A 10587-nucleotide genomic window follows, 5' to 3' on the forward strand; every position below is an offset into this window, starting at 1 on the left:
ATGCACATACATTGCACTTTTCATTTATTTAAATTTTATTAGCTTCTTGAGTCTCCCGATGGCTTCCAACACTTCATGAGCATTTTTTTATGGGAGGAAATGTTATTCGACCACACCCACTCACAGACCATCCTCAGTAATTGAGATTGAGTTTATTGATTTTTCTTTTTCTTTTTTTCTCTTTTTTTGGTAATGACAGTCTTGTAAAGAATCAAGCTTGGCTGGAACACTATAAATGTTCACTCAAACGGCCCTTTTTCCCGGCATTGTAGCTGCAGTTGTGGTCTTTTGCAGAATAATAGACATGAAAAGTAACTTAAGAGAATACCCCTGTTCTTTGTGGCTGTGCCAAACTGCTGCTGACACGATATTTTCAAGTACTGCTGGATCATCTAATTTATTGTCCTCCTTGAAAAAATAAAGATGTCAGTCCTATTTTTTTCCTCTATAGTCCATTGTGGAATAATGTTCTATAAAAAGTTAAGGATTAATCTAACCAATGCAACATATGCCCATGTCATATACTATTGAATAGGCTGAAAAAGAGTTATCTGTCCCCACACACACAGACCAATAACACTGTTTTGCAGCAGCACAGTATTATGCCTTGAAAATAGAAGACAATGAATGCTTAGTGAAAATGCCTGCTGTCTGGTCAGTGCAATTCTACATGAAGGCACAGTAGGATAATATAAACCCTAGTTTTAGGAGAGTTAAAATCGACACTGTGGACAAGTGTGCTACAAGAATCGATTGTTTGCTGTTGTTGCTATTGCCTCATCCCTCATCTCTTAAACACCATCAAATATTTGTGCAAGAGCTGGAGTGAAAGAGGGCTTAAGAGGAGAAGCAGTCGTGTTCCACTTAGCGGGGAACCATGGCTACCTCAAAGCTCTGCTTCGGTATAACAACAACAGGGGGTTCCATGGTAGTCAGCCAATATCACTTCCTCTCCCAGGAGACAGAGAACACAATGCACTCCTGGCTGCGATTGATTGCACAGTCACACCCATAAATTATGGCCTTTCCTTATCCCCCAGTGACAGAAACAGGATTATATACTGTAAATGACATACACTAAATGAGCCAAAATGTTTCCATGATTGCATAAAGGTGGCTGGAAAAAACTACATTTTTTGTTATTTGGATAAGAAAAGAGTTTAATTGTCTCACAATTAGTTCAAATTTATTTTGCTCAACAATGGACAATGTTCTGATTGTGATTGTGTGACTTTGATTTCAAATTGTTGTTGAAAGGTTTGAGTTCTTCAAAGCAGTGGTGTATGATGTGCTTATCCGCAGCAAATGTATTCCTCACATGCAACAACTCTAGTTTGAAATCCAGCAGGCCGTGCTGGTGGGCTCAAACAAACTCTAATTAAGCCAACTAAAAAGAGGTCTATCTAAAAAGAAATGTAATGATATCATTTAAATGTTAACTGTATTATTTCACCTCTTTATCCTCAGACGGCTCTTTCCATCGGGAAACAGAGAACGTTATATACTTCTACAATGTCTTAAAAGCCACTAGACCAGCAATCCCCAACCTTTTTTGCGCCACGGACCGGTTTATGTCTGACAATATTTTCACCGACCGGCCTTTAAGGTGTCGCGGATGAATACAACAAAATAAAACCAGTACCGGTACCAAAAAAAGAAGATTTATTTGTAACACACGGGAAAAGACCCAGGGACACCGGGTTAACAATAAAAACTATAGAAAAATAACGCTAAAAAACAATAAAACCCCTTAAAACCATAAATTTCACACCTGAGCCTCAACTCTCGTGGTCCAGTACCAAACGACTCACGGACTGGTACTGGTCGGTGACCCAGGGGTTGGGGACCACTGCACTAAACCACTTATCCAATCATTAGACATTATCAGACTCTTCAGATATTTGCTTGTTAGACTGATGTTAGGTTTCATAATTTGGATATTCTTGTTTGCTTTGTTTATAAGGAAACATGGAACCTCTCAGCTTGAGTGCTGACAATCCTATCACTCAAGGAATCTATCACCATGCTTCAGCTGATCTCATTGTTGTCTATTTAGCAACTTTTTTAACCAGACGTTTTTGTTGTCCTTTTCTGAAAAGGGCCAAGCTTGCAATAGACAATAGCAAATGCATTGCGTCACTTCCAGCTAATCATTTTACTTATGCCTGTTGGCAAAATCACAGCAGACATACCTTATCTACAGCACTGCACTGCATAGCTTCTGTCCCCATACTACAAACTGCTTCTCCAAACTAGGGAGTGCCAGTATAAGCTATAGGTAATACAGTGATTAAGGGTAAGTACCTCATACAAAACTACTTCAAAGAAACTGAGCTTCCCCTTTAGGTTTTTCCAAAAGATCAATGTGATTAAAAATCCTGTAAATAAACAATGTCATGCTACAGACTAAAGCACACTTAGCATTGGTTAAAATGACAACAATTAAATATATATAAATCACAAAGGTTAAACAAATAAGCCCTACATAAAGATAAAGTCTAAGGCAGATGGTTAGACAGTGACACACATATGCAGCATTTCCCAAAGGGCAGAGCAGAGTCTGTCCATTCTTGGCAGCGTGGAATCACAGCTCTTGCTTTGGCTGTCTCTTGTCAGTATTGTGTAAAAGACATATTTAGTGCTTATAGTTTTACATAGCAAAATTAGCGCAGCTACAGGTCTTCTCTTTGATCATCAAATCGAAGCACGGGAATCTAATTGAGTGCTGAAATCATTAGCTGATTATTTGATAACTATTCTTCAGAAACTAATGTGACAGTTTTGTCAACAGTTTTCATACTTGCACTATCATTCAGGTTATTTTACAGGCAAAACTGCCTCATTTTCCACATTTTGCCTTATTTAATTTATCCTCAATATGTGTAATACTGTTAAATGTTAAACTACATTAAAATGTAGAGACATTTTACATAAAATTGCTTACTAGTTTTCTGGAAATGTATAAACTAAATTATTAATTTGTGTATTTGAAAATAATTAATGAATAACCCGAACATGGAAATAATCACTATAGGTGTAATCACTGTGACAGCTGGTAAACATAACATCTGTTGATGCCTTTGCAGGACACACATATAGTTTTTTTTTTTTTCTTCCTCAAGACTTCTTTTAAAATCCAAATCATTAAAACTCTAAACAAGATTCCTCTTTGATTTGAACTTCGAGTGTCTCATTTGTTCCAGGCTTCCCCTTTCTAGCAAACAAAATGTGAAGATAAACATAGGAGGGAGAGACCAGCACAGCCCATCAGTGTCAGCTCAGCATGCCTCCTTGCCAATCAAAAGTTCAGATTCTAAATCGAGACACTGTGTGAACTCTAGAGGCTTCTGGGATCTCAGATCTCCAGTTACAGGAAGGGAATGAGGCTTGGTGACACTGGGTCACCAAGCAGGGTAATAAATGAACGCAAACACTACACACACAAACTTAGAATTTTACAAAGAAAAAAAAAAACAGAAACTCAAACATGTATAATATGCCAAACCCTCACTCGACTGTATGTTATTCCTATGTATGAGTGCTTCCGCTGAATAGAGCGCTTTAGTTTATTCCACTGTGCCATAATGTGACAATAGGGCGATTTAAGGGCATGAAAAGTCTATGCGTAATTGAACTCGGGGGGGCTAAATAAAGAGACTACTAAAACGGCTATTCCTCATTTAAAAAGGAACGGACTTGGCGTTAAAGTAGGGTTTGCACTTGCAGCGTTGAGACAAAGCAAAGCTGTGTAGCGTCACTTTGCCACTTCACTTCACATCCTCGACTCGGACGAAGACGGTGTTATAATAACGGAATCAAAATCAGCTGCGAGCTAATAATAAGTATTCGGCTGCCGCAGAAAAAGAGTGATGAGCTCACAAGTAACAAAGTAACAATCTCGGCTAAACAAAGAGGATTAAAATTATCTAAGAAATGCAACAGTGCTGTTAACAACACGGCGGGTGCATGCTTCACTGTCTCAGCGTAAAACAAGAAACGGGAAGGGTTCTAAGCAGTCCCTGAATAATTAAGCAGCTTCCAATGCAGGTGTGGGTCCGTTATTTTACTGGCAATAAAGTACCCCGGTGTCTTTTAGCTTTAGCTACTATACTAGCCTAGCAGCCTAGCATGGCTCTGCCCCACAGACAGGCTTTCAGCACTGGGTTCACTGGATAGCAGCGCTCGGGAGTGCGGTTTAGATAACGTTAGCAGAGTGGGCGACACTGAGATTTTTAGCTAACGAGAAATTTCCAGCTCAGTATATAAAAGTCTCTTGAGTCTGCTATGGTAATAATGAAGCGTAAAGTATTTCGACGAGGGGTTGTAGTCAAGTGCCCCGCCAAACTGGCTAAAGCACAATGATGAATGAAAAGCCGGACCTCGCCTAAGCTAATGTTAGCAGCACGGCGGGTCAGTCAGTGCAGCAAGTGTAATGCTACCAGTGTGCTAGCAGCAAAAATCTCTCAGCTGACAACTAACTACATACCTTTAACCGTTGGAGATGACACCTCTTGTAGGTCCACAAACTACTCACGGCGCCTGTCCTCACTGAGTATTTCCCAAACAGAAAACGAAGGGGGTGGGGGGGCCTCCTATTCAGTAAAGCCACAGCAAAACGTGCAAATAGACTCAATCCGGACGCTTTCCTCAGTCTTGTGGTGCTGAATCTAAAAGCTACACGCTTCTGTCGGTGTCTCGGAAGTGCCTCCTCCTCCTACAGCTCCCTGCAAAATAATGACCCCTCCCAGCGCTCCAACCACAACAACGGAGTAGGCAGGTGCAGATGATGGTGCGCTACTAACGGAAAGCCCTGCAACATAGTGGACTGTGTGTGGTAGATTCCAGGGCTGTCAAATCAGGAGTCTCCGTCGTTGACGCATGCGTGCTTCCTGTGTGCGAGCGCTTCTAGGGGGTGTAGGAAATCTGGGACTCTGAGAGCGGGATGGAGCTGTTGGTTAGCAAAAATATGCTGTATTTGTGTTTATGACATCATCAAAATTGAAGAAATAAATATAATAATATAATAATAAATAACAAGCCTACTAAATTAGCTGTGTGGATAACACTAGGTGTGATTTGCAGAAAGTTATGACTGAATATCTTAGGATAGACACTCGAATTTTGGTAGTGTGACACCAGCTTGAGAGCCAGCGCTGTGATTTTTTTTTTTTTTTTTTTTTAAATTTATTTACTTCTCTTTATTTTTGTTTCAAAATCACACTTTGTTCTTTCTGGATCTTTCTGGATTGAGTTTTCCTGTTTTAGTTTATTATTAATAGTTGAAAAAAAAACATTATTAGGAATAGGTTTTGCAATTTCCTTTTACAAAAAAAGCAAACACTTTTATCATTTACAATAATGTAAATATCGTCATCAAATCAATATGCACCAAAGCCAAAGTTGAGACCTTCCTTATTTTTCTTAGCAAGCTACCAAGTTAATAGAGGTGAAAAGAAAAAATTAACTACAGCTACAGTTTCTTTTTCACAGCTAATCTTCAGGAATTCGTTTTCCAGGAAGTTAGGAAAAGTGTGACAAGGACCCATCATGCGCAGAAGGACCCTGAAGCTGAAACAGTAATTGTATTATTTACATTACTTTTACTGCTTTGCCTTTGCTTTCTAAGAAATACTGAAGAGATGAAAATCAAAAATCTACAAGAGCTCCCACTCCTCCTGTTCACATTTATATCATTTATTGACTGAAGTCCTTTGTTTATTGTAGTAAAATTCAATCAATCAATCAATCAAAGCTTTATTCGCCACATGCAGGTTGCCCTGCAGTGAAATGGGACCCCCCCCCCAACCTTACACACATAACACAGACATTACATGGGGATACAAGTCGGAGAATTGTAACTTAAATCAAGAAATCAACAAAATCAACTGGGGGTAGGGATAGCTCAGTTGGTAGAGTGGTGGCCCCATGATCGGAAGGTTGGGGGTTTGACTCCACTGAACGGTTACCCTGAGGTACCCCTAAGCAAAGTACCATCCCTACACACTGCTCCCCGAGCGCTGCATTGGTGGTTGTCCACTGCTTCACCGGGTGAATGGGTTAAATGCAGAGGAGCAATTTCCCTATGGGGACTAACACATACACATCATTACACATTAAGAATATTCTAATAATAAAAGGTTTATTAATCTTTTCTATACGGAACCTCACCCAGTCCAAAACCCTGTAACATACTGTCATATGTACCTTCAGCCTTACTGGAACTTTTTTATATGCATTTTTTTCCCAGTCCCCTGGTTATCTGTGGTGATCGTGGCTCAGTAGTTGTCAGTTCGTCTCGTAATTGGAAGGTTGCTGGTTCGAGCCCCTGCTCGGACAGTCCCGGTCGTTGTGTCTTTGGGCAAGACACTTCACCCGTTGCCTACTGGTGGTGGTCCTCGCCTCTGTCAGTGAGCCCCAGGGCAGCTGTGGCTACAATGTAGCTTGCCATCATCAGTGTGTGAATATGTGTGTGTGTGTGTGTGTGTGTGTGAATGGGTGGATGACTGAATGTAGTGTAAAGCGCTTTGGGGCACAAAGTAAAGCGCTATACAAATACATTTACCATCACTCTTAGTCATTGACCTGAAAGTATTTGCATACCTTCACATGTAATTTTGATAGTTTGTACAATTACTTTTGAGCCTCTGAAAATGGGAGACTTTCTATAAAAAAATGACTGTAATACCTAAATGGTTGTCAAATTTCTGAATCATAGTTAAATGTTAAATGAAAGTTGAAAGTCTGCACTTCAGTCACATTTGTTTTGATTTCTTGGATCTTCTTTTCCTTGAATAGATAGCAGATAAAGAAGAAATAATAAAGCAGGGAGAGAAAGTGTGAGGGCAGTCATCCATCAAAGGGCCCTGGGTTGGAGGCATTTGCCTTGGGGCATATGGTTGTCTGCACAACATGTGAACTTAACCAGCACCCCCAGCACATTTTGATCGTTTGATTTTTATTGATTTTTCCACTATGGTGGTGTACAGAAATAAAACTACAAAAATGGGGTCACTGTCCAACAAATTATTGATAAGGCATAAACCTGCACTACCAGCTAGTAGGTTTTTGGTAGGTGATCTTTGACTTTACGGCTGGAACAACCTCATGGGATGCTTTTAGATTCTGTATATGATAAATCAGCAGAAGACAACTGAGCTTTATTTGTCAATCCATCTTGTGCCACTTTACATTGCAAGGTAAAGATTTGTCAATATCGCACAGAGAAATCCAGTATCACTTGACAATAGTGGGGAGACGTTGCAACACCCTCATCTGGGTCCTTTTCCATGTAACAGAATGGAGGAGCTATTTCTGGTTATCTGTGCTGCGCACACTGTCCCTTAGGGTGAGCCCAAATGCACTGTAAAGGAAACTCATTTCAGCCACTGCCCATAGCTCCTGACCATTTGTGATATTTGGAACACAGAATAATGGGTTTAATTGTGAGCTTTGCTTTTGGGCTAAACTCCCCTAACACACTGATACCCCAAAACAGAACCTGGATTACCACAGGTGTGTTATCTGTCCACTTCACAGTCTCCAGATCCTTCTTAGCTTCACTCACATAAATAAACCCAGCTACGCTACCTGAATTCAGCCTTCCCAGTCAAATGAATGCAGATCAAGCAGCAGAAATACGCTTTCTCTTAAGGCTGGCCGGCCTCTCTCTTAGAGATAGGGTGAAGAGAACAGTCATTTGTCACTCCTCCACATTGAGATGAGGTGGTTCAGGATGCCTCCTGGGTGAGGTATTCTGGATATGTCCTACTGGGAGGAGGCCCGGGGTAGACCCAAGATATGCTGGTGAGATTACATCGGTGTAATTTTGGATAAACTGAAGGAGGTCTCTGTGGAGAGGGAGGTCTGGGCTTCTCTGCTTTTGCTACTGACCCTACGACCTGGCCCTGGATAAGCAAAAGAAAAAGGATGGATGGATTCAAATGATAACCATTTATCTCTAAGTAGTTTCAAAGAAGCTTTGTGATTAGGTTTCAGCTCAAACTTGATTGAGATGGCTGACTGTCCTCTACATATCATTTGTACAGTGTTTAACTATATATTATAAGCCTGCTATGTTGTAACAGTAATGCATCATACAGACTTTTCATATACCATAAAGAACAGAGATGGAAAATACACAGAAATTAATTAAAAAAAATATCCCCAGAACTCATGACAAATGGTCCCTCTGTTCTTATTTCACTCAACTATCTAGTCATCCATTACAAACCACCAAACTACTTCAGAAATAGGCTACATTAATTAGTCATTTATCACTATGTCAGCGCACAAGACAGTCTCAGAGGAGAGAGTCACAAAGTTACATTCAAGCTTAGTCCGTTGAACTTGAGGACAATTACAGAGTCTGAAATGAGCAGGTAATCACTGAAAGCCTCAGAGAAGTTATGTCTCCCAAGGAAATTGGATTACACAGAGCTCCAGCCAATATATTAGGTGAGTAAGACACTACTGAATTAGATAGACCTTTGATGCTGTGCAGCTGTGGAAGACAAAATCTTGCTGCCGAGCATCAACAGTCTTTTAGGGAAATGACCATGTTATGGTCAACTCAAGAGTGACGCTAAAGAGAATTTTTCTAAAACTAGGGTTTGTTTGAAAAAACAAAAAGTGAATTAAGATTGCCGTGAAAATGATAATCAGTAAAGGTAATGAAAAACAAAAACATTTATTTTGGGGGACAAATGGTTATAGCCAGTTGTGTGCATTGTTTTAAGCTCCAGTATTCTTTTTTAGTCTCCTCATTTCTTTGTCGTGGGAGAAGAAAAGCGCAGGAATAGCAGTCCATTGTCTCCCATCTGCTTGTGTTTTTAGTGCATGGCAGTAATCCAGCACAACATGTTAGCAAGCTATTCCTCATTTGTCAGATAGAGGTGCGTGACTATAGGGTTTCTGTATAGTTGTCTCAGGGTGTATCCAAGCCTTTCACTATCTGCCTCACTGGCTTGAACCACCTGGTACCACACTACACTGGGAATAAATCTCTGAGTTTGAATAGTTGCTAACTACTTTATTATATTTAGCTCAAGGCAGGTAGACTAGAACAGTTCAAGATGTTAAGCTATTTTATTCTTGTAAAGCTACACAGCTTCATGCTGAGATTTCCTCTGATTTTAGCAAATTGCTGTCTAGTCAGTGAGTGCTGCAATCTGCAATCATTCGTGTAGCATGTGTGTATACATGTGTATGTAAAATAGCAAGTGCAAACCATTGGCTTGGTTTATATAACCCCATCTGTTCAGAACTCATATTCATATTTTCCACAGTGTCCAGCTGCACACTCCTCTGTACCCAGAGGCCAGGAGCTCCGGGGATTGTCAAACTGTCTGTAATGCCTGGCTTCTATTGCTCTCTCCACATAATGAGGTCATCACTACACACAACACGCTGTACTTTGGGGCTGAATATTAAAGTTTTGAAGTCCCCTAGCTCACAAAATCCCTTGCTTTATCCTGTGAGTCAAAGAGAAAGAATTTAGGACAGGGAAGCGTGATTGGGACTGCAGTTTCTAAAAACCAACAGTGGAGGTTAATATCCCACGAGGACATTGGCTTTGGCTTACTTTTGGCTTTTCTACATTGTTATTTAAGGGTTATTCACATCACAGAATACAATAGCTGTTTCTTTTTTGATTGCCAGAGTCAAGAATAGGCACTATCGACTCCATTGTTTCCACCCTTCTGGTTATCATTATCCTCACTTGAACACAAATGTATCAGATGGTTGTGGGTATTGTTGAAGCTATGTAATCAGTGCTTTGTGTTTAGGAAGAACCACAAAGAAAAATGAATATGAGGAATGCAATACACCTTATTGATGTTGGAACAACATAATGCATAATCGATCTGAATGGTATTTCTCTCTTGCAGTAAAATAACGTGTGTAGCTTTTGCACATAGAAAGATAGACGACATGAAAAAACGCACAGCACAAGTCTTACATGATATATGATATTGCAAACAAAGCTTAATTACATGTAACAACATGCAGTTGCACATCAGCAATTCTCACTTTTCAGCTTTGTTATAAATACTGAACGTTACATTTGTTGCAAAGAATTAATCTCTTAAGAAAGCGCTTTATTTTAGATTAAATTCAATCAAATACATTTCAGGAACAAGGAAAAAGGCATACGAGTACTTTGCCAAAACAATGTGAATTCTGTTACAATAGTTTATTGTCAGTGAATCATTACCATTCGAGACAGGGCGCCCATTGTACTGTACTGCACTTTACGTCTTTACATCCAGTGAAATATGATCACAGCAGCAATCACCATATAATGTCTGACTCCACTGTCTCGTTCCTTCTACTGTTCACTGTGTATCACGAATCACTTGGTCAGAAGTATTGTTAAAGCCATTCAACATCAATTTAAATAGATTTTACAGATTCAAATCTTATGCAATGTGGCAATCAGATATGATTTCTAAAAGGGCCTTTGCAGTGTTGTGTTGAGATTGCCTTTCAAAGGGAGAGCGTGAGAAAGATTGCATTTAAATGGGCATAATTTCAGTGCAAATATGACCACAATTATCCCTGCGGTTCCAGTTGAGGATGCTAAAAATA

General features: G+C 39.8%; 1 protein-coding gene across 1 annotated transcript in view; it reads right to left on the bottom strand.

Moving 5' to 3' along the window:
* The window catches only part of ctnna2 (catenin (cadherin-associated protein), alpha 2), a 321242-nt gene extending 316424 nt beyond the window's left edge, over positions 1 to 4818 (bottom strand). The window contains exon 1 of the mRNA XM_006787177.3: positions 4487 to 4818. The gene's annotated coding sequence lies outside the window, so the exon portion shown is untranslated. The remainder of the gene's footprint in view (positions 1 to 4486) is intronic.
* Between the last annotated feature and the right edge of the window lie 5769 nt (positions 4819 to 10587).

Source organism: Neolamprologus brichardi, chromosome 6 (genome assembly GCF_056152115.1).
Source record: "Neolamprologus brichardi isolate AB-2024 chromosome 6, ASM5615211v1, whole genome shotgun sequence".
NCBI classification, from domain to species: Eukaryota; Metazoa; Chordata; class Actinopteri; order Cichliformes; family Cichlidae; genus Neolamprologus; species Neolamprologus brichardi.